This window comes from Saccopteryx leptura, chromosome 3 (genome assembly GCF_036850995.1).
Source record: "Saccopteryx leptura isolate mSacLep1 chromosome 3, mSacLep1_pri_phased_curated, whole genome shotgun sequence".
In the NCBI taxonomy this organism is placed as follows: Eukaryota; Metazoa; Chordata; class Mammalia; order Chiroptera; family Emballonuridae; genus Saccopteryx; species Saccopteryx leptura.
In genome coordinates, this window is record NC_089505.1 from 115,544,542 (window position 1) to 115,560,032 (window position 15,491).

Below are 15,491 nucleotides of genomic sequence, written 5' to 3' on the forward strand. Positions count from 1 at the left end.
TAGCTGAAGAAAGGTCTATAAAATTAAAGCCACTACCCCTCCAAAAGTTTAAAGGCTCCTTGGTACCAAAGATTTAAGGCTGCTCTCCTGTGATAAAGCCAAATCATAAGCTGTTGATATAACAAAAGTAAACTTTACAGTGCAATTAGACACAAATATGGTTTTAAAGAAGAAATAAAAATGGCAGGAATCCTATAGATACAGAAAGATACCACATATACTCACCTACCTCACTAATGACTGCAGTACCTGCAGGTAACATTTGTTTTGGCTTCTTAAGTCTTCCATAACAAAGTACCATATACTGGATGAATAAACAACAGAAATGCATCTTCTCATAGTTCTAGAGGCTAGAAGTCTGAAACAAATGTGTTGCAGGGTCATGCTCTCTCTCTGAAACCTGCAGAAAATCCTCCTTTGCCTCTTTTAGCTTCTGGTAGCCCCAAGAAACAAATCCAATTTTGGTACTGATGAGAGTACAGTGCTGCCCTAATAAAAACTTAAAAATGAGGAAGTATCTTTGGAACTGGAGATTAAGTAGAGGATTGATAGAGAAAACCTAGATTGCCTTGAAGAGATGGTAGACAAAAATATGATCATTAAAGATTCTTCTAAGTGAGGCCTTAGAAGAAAATGTTAAACATATTATTTGACACTGGTGGAAAGACATCTTGTTATAGTGGCAGAAAACTTGTCTGAATTGTGTTCAGCCATCGGATGAACTTGCAAGTGATGAACTTAGATATTTAGTTGAGATTTCAAAGCAAACTATTAAAATTGTGTCCTACTTTTCCCTTGGTGCTTATAGTACAATATGAGAAGAGATTAACTGAAAAATAAACTGTTAAAGGAATCAGCACTTGATGATTCAGAAAATTCTCTGCCTATTCAGAGAGCGTGCTCTGGAAACAGGGCCAAGGGTGTGGCTGGACAATCATTTGCCTCACTCGTGGATACAATCAACCACTGCAAAAATCAGAAATATAGATAAAGCTATATATACATGGTTACCCAGAAAAGATTGATGGAGGACCCTCTTGTCTGATGGTTTGGACCCCATGAATTACATGGGAAACTAATAAAGTTTTTGAGAATTTCATACCAGCAGAAGTGCTTCCAGCGTGAACTCAAAGGAAGAGAGAGGAAACAAAATGAAGGGAAAATAACGCCAAGGGCAGCACCACAGATGTAGATGACTGGGCCAACGGGATCCTCTTGGGGTAAAAGGGTGGGGCTGCCCCAGCAGGCCAGAGGACAGAGCATCCAGCCACAGAGGATTACCCCAAGCCTTGAGATCGAATAGAATTTGCCCCACTGGGTGGTGAATTTGTCTTAGACTAGCAACCTTTTATTCTTTCCATTTTCTTCCTTTGCTAATGAAAATACCTTTACTATGCTTTACATACTATTGCACCTTTCAAGCATATAAGCTGTTTTCTGAGTTTCATAGGTCCACAGATAAAAGTATTTTTCCTAGTATAGACTATACCAGAGTGCCACCCATGCCTGATTTAGATGATTCAGAAGATGAGATTTTTTGAGTTGATTATATTTCTATGAGGTTCTGGATCTAAAGTTGATGTTCTATAAGCAATAACAGGGATGAATCTTGAGATATTATGCTAAGCGAAACAAGCCAGTCATAAAAGAATACTGTATGATTTCCACTTACATCAGGTACTTGAAAGTAGTCAAAATGTATAGCCTGTCATAGACGCAGAAAGTAAAATGGTAGTTTACAGGGGCTGGAGAAAGGCAGAAATAGGGAGTTATTGTTAATGAGTACAGAGTTTCAGTTTTGCAACATGAAAAAAGTTCTGGAGATGGATGGTGATGATGGTTGCACAATGATGTGAATATACTTAATGCCACTAAACTGTGCACTTAAAATGGTAAATTTGGCTAAGTATAATTTACTACAATTTTAAAACTAATTATTTAAAAAATTTCTATAAACTACATTAAGATCAACAGGAAGCATATGAATAATTCAAGTTAGTATAATTATAACTTCAAATTTAAAAAAATTAACACAAAAAATGGATTAAGGGTGAGCCAGAACAGTTGTAGGCAGAGCAGTTAAGACGCAACTACAGTAATTCAAGGAGAGGATAGACGCTTGATAGTAATGAAGATTCATTCATTCATTAAACAAATACTTAATGAATACCATTATATGCCAAGCACTGTGATAGATGTTAAATATAAGATTAGTGAGATCTTCCCCTCAATAGAACTTATAAACAAATAATTTTGTGATTAAGTGATAAAACAATAATAAACAGTGACTGTAGAAGAGCATCAGGGAGGCCTCTGGGGAGATGATTTCTAAGCTGAGAAAGAACTAACAGAGTCAGGAAAAGGCTTTCCCAGGCAGACGGAACAACAGCATGTGCAACAGTCTCAAAGACAAAAAAGAGCTTCACATATTTGAGAAACAAGAAGGGAGCCAGTGTGACTAAAATTTAGCTAGGGGATGGTGGCACCATTTGAGATTGGTTAAGAAAGTAGGCCCCACATCATGTAGACCATAAGTAAAAATATTATTTGCATCTTCAGTGCAATGGGAAGCCACAAAAGGATTTTAGGTATAAAGATGATCTGTGGCAACTCATGTGGTGGTGGGGAGTAGGTGCAGGAGTAGAAGCATAAAAACCATTTAGAGGGTTAATACACTGGTCAAAGAACTATGGTGGTCTAGGCTAGAAACAGTTAAATGGTGATGGGTCAGGGTGAAAAGATTCATTAGATATTTAGGATACAGCCCTGGCCGATTAGCTCAGTTGGTTAAGAGCATTGTCCTGAAACAACAAGGTTGCGGGTTCTATCTGGTCAAGGCACACACAGGAAGCAACAAATGAATGCATGACCGAGTGGAACACCAAATAAATGTGTTCTCTTCCCCCTCCTCTCTCTCTCTTTCCCTTAAAAACAACAACAACAACAAAAACTTAGCCCTGGACAGATAGTTCTGTTAGTTGGAGCATCAGCCCAGGGTGCGGAAGTTGCTGGTTGGATTCCCAGGTCAGGGCACACACAAGAGCAGCTCGATGTTTCTGCCTCTCTCTCCCTGCCTCTCTCTCTCTAACAAAATAAAAAAATAAAAAAATAAATTAGGATACAGTCCTAATGAGTAACAGGCATGAACTGAAAAAATCATTTCAGAAATGAGTGCCACTTTTTAGGCGTGGGCAAACAGATGAATTAGGAAATCATTCACTAAAATAGGCAACAATGGGCAAGCATCCAAAATCACCTAGAGAAGGTTTACAAAAAATAATTATTAAGAATTTTAAAATTTTTTATTTTTTAAGACTTTATTCATTTTAAAGAGAAGGAAAGTGAGAGAGAGAAAGAGAAAGGAGGAGCAGGAAGCATCAACTCCCATATGTGGGTTTCAAAACCGGCAACCTCAGAATTTATTGATTTGAGAGAGAGAGAGAGAGAGCGAGAGCGAGAGAGAGAGAGAGAGATTAATTTGTTGTTCTTATTCATTGGTTGATTCTTGTATGTGCCCTGACCAGAGATCAAACAAACCTACACCTTGGTGTATCAGGATGATGTTCCAACTAACTGGGCTACCTGGCTGTGGCTACCTACAGAATTTTTAAAAAATATTAATTCTGTCCTGACCTGTGGTGGCACAGTGGATAGAGCATTAACCCAGACATTGGGGTAACTGGTCAAAGCCCCAGGCTTGTGGGTTTGCCTGGTCAAGGCACAGACGAGAAGAAACTATGAATTGATGCTTCCCACTTCCTCCCCCATTTCTCTCTCTCTCTCTCCTCTCTCTAAAATGAATAAAATATTTAAAAATTAATTTTTCTGTTCCATTCTTTTGGAGATCATAATTTTTTTCTATACATTAGTGTTTTAATAAAAAAGAAATCTTCACATATTCAGCAAGGTTTAGGAATCTTTGCTGTAAACAAAGTTAACCAAAGTGGGCTTATATTGCTTATAACTGAAAGAACTCTTATGACACAGAAATTGGTACGGGAAGAGAGGTGGAATAGACATGTCTCTAAATTGTAGAATTGACTGTATCAAGGTTGGGCACAGAACACTGCAAACCTCTAGCTCATGCTGAGAAGCTGGCCATCTTTATATGGTATGAGAAAGCTTATCAAACTGTGGTGTTGAGGTACACTGCAAACAGAGACTTGATAGGGAAAACACAGGATGTAATGTGTACTTCCTTCACAAATGGCTTTCAATCAGTTTCTATTAAAAAAAAAAGAAGAAGAAGAAGCCTGACCTGTGGTGGCGCAGTGGATAAAGCGTCGACCTGGAATGCTGAGGTTGCCGGTTCAAAACCCTAGGCTTGCCTGGTCAAGGCACATATGAGAGTTGATGCTTCCTGCTCCTCCCTCCCCCTTCTCTCTCTCTCTCTCTTTCACTCTCTCTCCTCTCTAAAAATAAAAAGTAAAAAAAATAATAATAATAATTAAAAAAAATCTTAAAAAAAAAAAGAAAATGCTTAATATGAAATGGAAGATGTTGGGCAGATAAAATATATTACGCTCACTTTGTTAAAGATGGCGCTGCCCATGTGGAGGCCTGTCGCCCAGGTGATATTAATGTGTGTTGGGGGTGGGTTGTGGGCAGGCAGGATCCTTGTATCCTGGGGCTTGGTTTTAGGACTAAGCCTTTCCCACCTTTTTTTTTTTCCCCACCCTTTTTGATGTGGGGTGGTGCACTCTCATGAGGAATCCCATTATGCCTCAGATAAGTGACTTTGTATCAGAGACTTCCTTATTTATATACTGGATTAAAGGCTTTGATTTCTACACTATAAAATAGGGGCAGACAGCGAGCTTGCTCTCTCAGTTCCTGAGATTAGCATTAGAGAGAGCAGAGAGCAGAGAAAGGCCATGTGGAGGAGGCCAGGAGAAGCATCCAAGATGGTGGAGTGCTGAGGGAGAAGCCAGTTTGTGCAGTTTATGCAGGGAGAAGGAGATGGGAAACAGAGGTGAATAAGTCTGGTGAGCTAGAAATCTTTAATTCTAGGAAACTCAGATAAGTCAGTAGCTTTGTGAGCACTGAATGAGTAGGTTTTGGAGCCCAGTGTGTGTTTTTACTTGCCCTCCGGGTGCAAGCTAGGATTAAAGATAATGGTCCACCAGTCTATGGCTCCGTTGTTTCATTACCATCTGCCCAAATCCAATGGGAACCTACATGTGAATGGCTACGATGGCGGCTCCTGACCTTATAGAAGAGATATTCAAAATATTTAACAACCTATAAGATTATACCAGTATATAATGGAGAATAATCAGTCCCAAGTTAAACTGGTCAATCTGAAAGCAATGAGAAGAAAATAGGCTTTTCTAAAAAAAAAATAAAAAATGTTTCATTCTGCCTAAAGCCTGCAGAGGAGTTGTAAAACTACCCACGGCTAAAAATGGTACAAAGTAAAGGCAGAAAGGCAGGACCTACAACCAACTATGGATAAGAATGAGATATAAGAGAGTCCTGATTCCCTTAGGGTCCTCCCAAGCACCTCTGATATGCATTCCTTGTCTGATAAAGCTAGGATACAATCCAAAAGCAAGGAGCAGATTATTAATACTGTCCTACCCCCAGGCCCTATTTCAAATTAAGTGAGCCAATAAATTCCTTTTTTTGGCCACAATCTATTTATGTTGGGTTTCTGCCCTTTGCAACAAAAGTGTTAGTACACTAATAGTATCTGAAAACTAGAGCCCTGCTTTTTTCAAAAAGATCAATAGGGACAGTACCTCAAATTTCTGAAACAGAAGTTTCAGGTCAAGGTATGTTATTTCTTTTTTATTTTTTAAAATTTTTATTCCTGCCTGACCGGGCGGTGGTGCAGTGGATAGAGCATCAGACTGGGATGCGGAGAACCCAGGTTCGAGACTCTGAGGTCCCCAGCTTGAGTGCGGGCTCATCTGCTTTGAGCAAAGCTCACCAGCTTGAGCCCAAGGTCACTGGCTCGAGCAAGGGGTCACTTAGTCTGCTATAGCCACCCTCCATCCCCCTACCCCAGTCAAGGTACATATAAGAAAGCAATCAACGAACAACTAAGGTGCCGCAACGAAGAACTGATGCTTCTCATCTCTCTCCGTTCCTGTCTGTCCCTCTCTCTGTCACTGTGACAAAATAAATAAATTAATTAATTAAGAATCAATGAATTTAAAGAAAATTAATTTAAAAAAATTTTTATTCCTATCTCCCTAGCTTTCTCCCCTTTGGCAACCATCATCTCTATGAGTCTATTTCTGTTTTGCTTTGCTTATTTGTTTCTTTTGGTTTTTTAGATTCCACATATGAGTACAATCATATGGTATTTGCCTTTCTTTGACTTATTTTACTTAGCATAACACCCATCCATGTTGTCCCAAACAGCAAGAATTCATTCTTTTTTATTGCTGAATAATATTCCATTTCAGATATATCACATCTTTATCTATTCGTCTACTGGCAAACATTTAGATTGCTTCCATATCTAGATTATTAGTAACACTGCAATGAACATAGTGGTCTGCATATCGTTTTGAATTAGTGTTTTGGATTTCTTCAGATATATACCCAGAAGTATAATTTTTGGAAGAATCTCCATACTATTTTCCATAGTGGCTGTATTAATTTACAGTCCTTCCAACAGTGTAAGAGGGTACCCTTTTCTCTATATCCTCACCAACACTCGTTTGTTGATTTATTGAAGATAGCTATTCTGACAAATATGAGGTAATATATCTTATTGTGGTTTTAATTTGCATTTCTCTGATGATTAGTGACATTGAGCATTTTTTTATGTGTTAGGTATCTGTATGTCCTCTTTGAAGAAATATCTATTCAGATCCTCTGTCCATTTTTTTTCCTTTTTATTGACCTCTGTCCATTTTCTAATTGAATTATTTCATTGTAAAGTTGTACGAGCTTCTTACATATTTAAAATATTAACCCTTTATTGGATGTATTATTTGAAAATATCTTCTCTCAATTCAGTAGGTGACCTTTCCATTTTGTTGGTTTCCTTTGCTATGCAAAAAGTTTTTAGTTTGATGTAGTCCCATTTGGTTTTTTCTTTTGTTGTCCTTGCCCAGAGACATGCCCCCCAAAAATATTGCTAGGAGTGATGTCAAAGAGCTTACTATTGTTTTCTTCTAGGAGTTTTATGGTTTCAGGTCTTACAATCAACCTTTTAATCCATTTGAGTCTATTTTTTGTATATGGTATAAGAAAGTGGTCCAATTTCATTTTATTTTTGCATATGTGTCTGTCCAGTTTTCCTAACAGCACTTATTGAAAAGAGTGTTCTTGTTTCTTTTGTCATAGATTAACTGACAGCATAAGTGAGAATTTATTTCTGAGCTCTTTATTCTTTTTCATTAATCTACGTATGTATCTGTTTTTATGCCAGTACTATACTTTTCTGATTATTGTAGCTTTATAGTATAGTTTGATGTCAGAGAGCACGATATCTTCCACTTTGTTCTTTCTCAAGATTTCTTTGGCTATTGGATGTCTTTGTGGTTCCACATAAATTTGAGAATTAGTTGTTCTATTCTTTTTTTTTCTGATAATTTCTTTTATTTCTCTTGTAAAACACAGTGGGGATTAAATAGGGTATTGGGTTGGCTAGTTCCAGACTCTTCTTTATTTTCCCCCTGGAGAATTGGGGGGGAAGAGTGTGAATGGGGTATGGTGGAGGGATTCTTTTAATACACAGGTGTTTAAAGGACAAGCAAACCACTTTATTCCATCTGTATTCCCCTATCCCACCAGAACTGGTACTTGGAGAGTAGAAGGGGTGAAATCAGTCAGTCACCAGCACTGTCATCAGTGTCACCAGAGAGGTCCAGAGCAGACATCATGGAATCAGACAGCTTACTGGCAAGTTTATCTGTACGCTTCTGCATCTTCTTCTTATTCTTTAGGGAGGATGCCAGAGCCTGGCCCTGCTGCAGGGGATCTGTCTCCATGATTTTCTGTATTACTGGGCGGCGGTCCGGTGGGCTGACGTTCCTGGGGTTGTAGTCCACATTGCGCTTAGTCCACCCCATCTGATGACGGTTCGGATTCGTGCAATACCCAGTGACCTCTCCAACCTTAAACACAGTGGTTTTATTTTCCAAGGCATCTACTATTTTTAGCATCAGAGAATGGAGTCACTTGATCTCCATTTCGAGCGGGTCCATGTCACCCAAAAGCTCATCGGATTCTCCATTGGCCAAACATTCCATGGTGTCTTCGTTGGCCTGCTCGGTATCCTCAATGTCAAGACTTCGGTCATCTCCTTAACGATCTCATCACTAAGATGGGTGGGCAGAGTGTGGGTTGCAAGTGGAAGTATGTAGAAACTTATCTTCCCGCTCACCCAATCAGCCAGGACCGCTTTGACTACCTCCTCTTGATTGTAAATGCTTCCCTTCTTCTTTCCCAAGCGCTGGGCCACCGCAGTCAGAAAGTGCTCAGTGGTCTGGAACCCAGAGACACCGTAATAGTTGGAAATCTCCTCCAGGTTGCAGCATTGCAGGATGGTCTCCACCGGGGTCACGGGGTCTGCCAGCTTCTGTACACGGACGCAATTACGCAGAATGGTGCTCACGGCCGAACTGGGTCCTGGGACAATGCCTGGGGTATCCAGCAGCCTGATGAACTTGTCTAGATAGACCTCCAGCATGAACTTAGTGACCCCAGGAACGGCTCCCACACTGCAAGCACGGCTGCGCTTCAGACTATTGATCAGGCTGCTCTTCCCAACATTAGGAAGGCCCACAATGCCCACACGGATATATATGGGTGCGCACTTCACCAAGGCGGCAATAGTTCCCCAGAACCCTCATGAGGTTTTCAGCTCCAAAGCAGGCTTTGCTCTTCAGCAGTGACTCAGAGGCCTGTTCCACTGGTACACTGCAATGATTCAGGTTTTTGACCTGATGCTGGGTGCTGGCCTTGAAAGCAATAGTTGGCAGCTCATTCTGAAGGTAATCCAGCCACTTCTCTATAATCTGCTTGGTCACCAGGTCAATCTTGTTTAAGACCAAGACCAGCTTCTTGTTGCCTTCTGCCTGCAGAACAGCCTCCTCCATCTGGAAGCAGCGGCAGCCCAATGGATCCCTGGCATCTAGAACTTCCAGAATCACATCAGAGTATTCCACCACCTTATGGAATTCCTTGTAATAAGCCTTCCCTGTGGCCTCATCATCCAGCTGAGGAAACATATTTATTGTAATTGCTGCAAAGCTTCCTCCTTGCACTCAAACTCCTCCTGGCGTCGCAGGACATCCTGACAGTAGCTTTCCATGGTCCTGCGTCTGTGTCTCTCCTGCTCCCGTGCAGCCTGCGGCTTCTCCTTCATCTCTTCAACCCTCTTCTTCTTTAACCCAGCCTCCCGGTTGGCATGATCATTGCAGGAAACAAACTGGGGAGTGGAGGCCACCTTGAAGGCTGCTTTCTTCCCATTCTTCTTGCAGCCTTTGGAACCTTTATCTGGCATCTTATTTTTGTGTCTAAGTTTCATCATGATGATCCACTTAAAAGGAGATAGGTTCAAAGCTGCAGGCTTTCTTCTTCCTCCACTTCCGGCGGGGATCTGAGAGTAGAGGACCACAACACAGCACACTCAGCCCAGACGCTGCTCTCTTGGTTGTTCTATTCTTAAAAGAATGCCATTGGTATTTTAATAGGATTGCTTTTGTTATTTCTTAATGTGTTCTAGAGAACCAGGCAAACTGGGGGAAATACTACCTCATGCTAAAGTTTAACATTCAACAAATCTGGTTGTCTGCTCTCATACTGTATGAAATGGAAGTTATAGAGGAAGGACATTATAACAATATTTATTTGGAACATACTCTGAGCCTACCACTGAAGCAGAAAGCATGGTATACAGTGGACAATAAAATGTTTAAGACATTGCTTTGCCTTTCAGGATTTTGTGTTCTTTAACTTGCAGAAAAGGCAAAACCTACAAATAGATCAGAAATTGTAGAACTATCTGATCAATGGAATAATCTAAGGACCTTTTTGGTAGATTAGGGGTGGCAGACATGTGATTTAAACCCCTTTCTATCAGACAACAAAAGTGATTCCAAAACATGGTCAATGTAAAATATAGCTCCCTCTCAATATAAGGTAAAGGCATACACACATAAAAAATAAGGTATAATAAAAATAGTCCCTTAATTCAAATTTAGATCTTATTAACAAGTATTCAGCACTTATTATGTAAACATTTACTACTATATTAAGCATCTAACTACTGGTTTTCATTAATAACTAATAATCAGAAACAACATCATGTTGACATTTCTCTTTTCAGCCTAATGAGTTATTTAAATGCCATCATTAGGGGATTTAACAAATCAAAAGAAATTGTTAATATTAAGAATAAAGGAGTTAACAAAAACATTACTTAACATTTCACTAAATTCAACTAGCAGTTCTCAATAAGACAACTTTGACACCTGTCAAGGTCAGCAGAAAAATAATCTATTGTATTAACTGTTAAGGCAGTTAATTAATAGAATTCAGCCCAAACAACCAATTCTTGTTTATTCATTAAGTAAAATTGCATTAAGTAATTAAGTTGGAAGTGCAATGGAAATCTGAAGGTTAAGAGTTTGGGAGTTTGTAGAGCAGGTTCTAGGGCAATACAGAAGCAAGAGAATTGCAAGCTCTACCGGTATTTGTTTAGTGATATTTTCTAAGATTTCTGTACAGAGAGGACATCTAGAGTCATTAAATAATTATTTACACAATATGTCTTTGAATACATATTTCTGTGAGTGGTTTCCTTTAAATGTAAATAGACCCTGGCCGGTTGGCTCAGTGGTAGAGTGTTGGCCTGGCGCACAGGAGTCCCAGGTTCGATTCCCGGCCAGGGCACACAGGAGAAGCGCCCATCTGCTTCTCCACCCCTCCCCCTCTCCTTCCTCTTTGTCTCTCTCTTCCCCTCCCGCAGCCGAGGCTCCATTGGAGCAAAGTTGGCCCCGGCACTGAAGATGGCTCCATGGCCTCTGCCTCAGGCACTAGAATGGCTCTGGTCGCAACAGAGCGACGCCCCAGATGGGCGCTTGGAGCGTTGCCCCATGGTGGGCATGCTGGGTGGATCCTGGTAGGGCGCATGCGGGAGTGTGACTGCCTCCCCATTTCCAACTTCAGAAAAATAAAAAATAAATAAAAATAAAAAATAAATGTAAATATAACTATAACTAATAATGAAGATACTTCGTAGAAGAACTATAAACTCTGAGATTTCTCAAAAAGGTTTTCCTTAAAACTAAATCCAAGACTTCAATTTTTTTTAACTTATTGATTTAGAGCAGCGGTTCTCAACCTGTGGGTCGTGACAGGTTGATTTAGAGAGAAAGAGGAAGGGAGAGAGAAGGGGAGAGAGAAACACTGGTTTGTTATTCCATCTATTTATGCATTCATTGGTTGATTCTTGTATGTGTCCTGCCCAGGGATCAAACCTGCAATCTTGGCATATAGGGATGGTGCTCTAACCAACTAAGTTACCAGACCAGGGCCAAGACTTCTAAATTGATCTCACTCCAAGAATTATACTTAAAAGCATTGGTAAAAATAATACCCAACTTAAACACATGTATAGTGGCACTAGATAGTAGCACTTTTAAAAATATCACACAAACAGTTCAAATAAGAAAATAACATCCTTCTGTGAACTGAATAATTATTGTTCACAAACTAATGTGGGGAGACTTGACTATAATCCTTCCTAATAATAGTATTTGTGTTTTCAATTAACAAGCAATATTATGTGGCAAGAATTTTTACTGAGTCTTCTCTGTTGACTAGCACTTGGAAAATTTTTTTCATTTACATGTAGAAGACACTAAGGTGGAAAAAGTTTATACGACATCCACCTAGCATTCACTTTGGCACAGGAACCTATCAACAGGCATCAGCTTGTTGGTACCATCAAATGAGTCAACCAAATTGGGAACATTTTATGAAGAAATGTGCTTTAATTAAATCCCAAAGAAATAGCACATAAAATTATTTTATTATAACTTTTAAAAAATAATCCTATGTTCTAGAACAATTTTAGTTGTACAGAAAATCTGCAAAGATAGTTCAGAGTTCCCACATACTCTGCACAGATTTCCCTATTATTAACATCTTACTTTAGTATGATACATTTATATAATTAATTGATACATTGTTAATTAAGCCCACATTTTATTGAGAGGGCTTTAGTTTTTAACTAAAATATTTTTTATTCTCTAGGATCCCATCTAGGAAAACACATCACATTTAGTTGTCATGACTCCTTAGGTTCTTCCTGGCTGACAGTTTCTCATATTTTCCTTGTTGATGACCTTGTTACAGTAGCTTTGAGGATTACTAGTCAAGTATTTTGTAGAATGCCTGTCAATTGGGATTTTTTTCTCATGATTAGAGAGAATTAGACTAGAATTATAGGTTTGGGGGAGGAAGGCCACTGAGGTAAAGTTGTAACAATTTTTATCCCAACTAGCTTCTGGATAGTCAGATCACTGAGGGAAGAAACCACATCTTATTCTCACCTTTGTATACTTAGTAGGTAGCTGATAAATGTTTGTTGTTTAAGGAGGAGAAAGAGGATGTACACCAAAGGTGGAGGAGGTACATAAACTTTGCAATTTATTAAAATATAAGCACTAGCACTAACAAGGAAACTGTTTATATATTTGCTCAAATTAAAAAATCATGACTGATTCACTAAAGTGTTTTATTCTTTTATTCTGGGAATTTTCTAGTTTGCCTACATTGTTTGGTGAGATAGGACATATTCAGTTAAAAAGAAAAAAGTCAGTTCTTACAAGTAAATCTTGCCTCCTTTACTGATGCAGTCTCAGAATTGTATAATACTGCTTATGGGGCGTATACATGGTGAAATGGAAAGGGCATAAAAGTCGAAGTCAGGTGGGTCTGGGTTTGAAACAGTCTGTCCTTATAAACTGTATAACTGGGCAGATATCTTTGAGTTTGTTTCTTTATGTAAAAAATGGAACTAATAACACCTACATGTGGGTAGGTGATAACAATATATGTTTGAATGTTGCAAGGTGACTGACATACTCAGAAAAGGTTATTCCCTTTCTTAGTTATGGTATGTTACACAGAATTGGTATGCTTTAACTATTTATATTCTGGAATAAGTCAGGCTATGTATAAACAAACAGAAGATGCTGGTTGTTATTTTTATAGTGGATAAACTCTAAAACAACTTCATGTGCCTTTATATATTTCAAGTACTTAATAGGTGCCTGATATACAGCAGCCACTTAAATGTTTGATAATTCTGCCAAAAGATTTCTTGAACCAAGAGTCAAGAGAATCAAATTCCAGTTTTTATGACTCTGGATTAATTCCCCTTCTTTAGGCCTCAGTTTCTTTACTGAGTAATTAACCTAACAGTCACAGAACCCGAGAGTTGTAAGATATCTTAGTGATCACCTCTTGCCTAAATCACAGAGCCAGTGAATGGCAACAGGGATTGGAATTGGGACTCTACCATTAATCCATAATTCTTTCTGCATATCATGCTGCTTATGTCTCTTTCACCTTCTTAGCTATAAAATGTTAAAGATTGAGCTACTGATCTTTAGAATATCATCCAATTCTGGAAATATACTAACAACAGCCTAAGTTCTATCTGTATTGAAACCAGAAGATATGGAAGAATAAACAATATTGTCAATAATAATCCTAGTTACATTTTAAAGAAATTATAATATAGACAGCAGAGGGTTAAAATTCTTTCAATTGTGTTGCTATATCAAATACTTAAAAACAGAGAGGCTCTATTTTGAATAGTTTCTCTGACTCCATCTTCTCCATAATTAAATGGAATTATAGTCACTGGCCCACAGAACTTGTAGATTGAATTACTACTATTCTGAGATAGCCAGTTATCTATTATCTTGGCATGCCTTACTGTTCCTCAGAGTACAATGATTTGTTGTTGTTATCCAATGTGATCTCTTTGTAGTATTCCCACTATATCTGCCTAGGAACTTTCCCACTGCTGACTGTTCCTTTCTTTTTGAAACTTAACTGTTGTTCCCTTAACATTCAAAACAACACCTTCTCCTAATTTTGCTTATAATGCAGAGATTCAGAGTATAGCGTACTGGCCAAGAGCATAGACTTTGGATCTAGAATGCCAGAGTTCAAATCCTGGTTCTACCATTCTAACCCTGTGACTTTGGACAGATTTCAATCTTTTCTTTCCTTCTTTTTTAAGTGAGAAGAGGGGAGATAGTGAGACTGACTCCCGTATGCCCCTGAGCGGCAATGCCCCCCATCTGGGCTAATGCTTGCATTAACTGAGCTATTTTTAGCACCTGAGGCTGATGAGCTAGGACCAATCAAGCTACCCTTAGCGCCCAGGCTGATGCTCAAACAAATCAAGCCACTGGCTGTGGGAGGGAAAGAGGAAGAGAAGGGGAAAAGGGAGAGGAAGAGAAGCAGATGGTTGCTTCTCTTGAGTGCCCTGATGGAATAAAATTCCAAACGTTCATATACCGGGCCGACACTCTATCCACTGAGCAAACTGGCCAGGGCCAGGTTTAAATCTCTTTTTTTTTTTTTGTATTTTTCTGAAGTTGGAAACGGGGAGGCAGTCAGACAGACTCCCACATGCGCCTGACCGGGATCCACCCGGCATGCCCACCAGGGGGCGGTGCTCCGCCCATCTGGGGCGTCGCTCTGTTGCGACCAGAGCCATTCTAGCGCCTGAGGCAGAGGCCATGGAGCCATCCTCAGCGCTGGTGCCAACTTTGCTCCAATGGAGCCTCGGCTGCGGGAGGGGAAGAGAGAGACAGAGAGGAAGGAGAGGGGGAGGGGTGGAGAAGCAGATGGGCGCTTCTCCTGTGTGCCCTGGCCAGGAATCGAACCCGGGACTCCTGCACGCCAGGCCGACGCTCTACCACTGAGCTAACTGGCCAGGGCCTTTAAATCTTTTTTTTTTTTTCATTTTTATTTTATTTTATTTATTCATTTTTAGAGAGGAGAGAGAGAGGGAGAAAGAGAGACAGAGAGGGAGAGAGAGAAGAGACAGACAGAGAGAGAGAAGGGGGGAGGAGCTGGAAGCATCAACTCCCATATGTGCCTTGATCAGGCAAGCCCAGGGTTTCGAACTGGCAACCTCAGCATTTCCAGGTCAATGCTTTATCCACTGCGCCACCATTTAAATCTTAATTGTTTTCCTACCTGGGGTGATTATGAGTTTGGTTTTTTAATTGCTGAATTTTTTTAAATATTTATTTTATTGATTTTAGAGAGAGAAAGGGATACAACAGGAGAGAGACAGGAACATCTGTTCTTGTATGTGCCCTGACTAGGGATTGAACCAGCAACCTCTGCACTTAGGGATAATGCTCTAACCAACTGAGCTATCTGGCCAGGGCTTTAATTGGTGAATTTTTATTTCACCTTTTAAATCAAATTGTATTGGGGTGACACTGGTTAACATAATTATACAGGTTCCAGATGCCCAATTCTACAATACA

General features: G+C 39.6%; 1 protein-coding gene and 1 pseudogene across 4 annotated transcripts in view; both read right to left on the reverse strand.

Annotated features, from left to right (window-relative positions):
* Nucleotides 1–15,491, reverse strand: part of SCMH1 (Scm polycomb group protein homolog 1) — a 166,787-nt gene that overhangs the window by 136,673 nt on the left and 14,623 nt on the right. The gene's annotated exons all lie outside the window — the stretch shown is intronic.
* Nucleotides 7,524–9,606, reverse strand: LOC136397617 (guanine nucleotide-binding protein-like 3-like protein pseudogene; annotated as a pseudogene).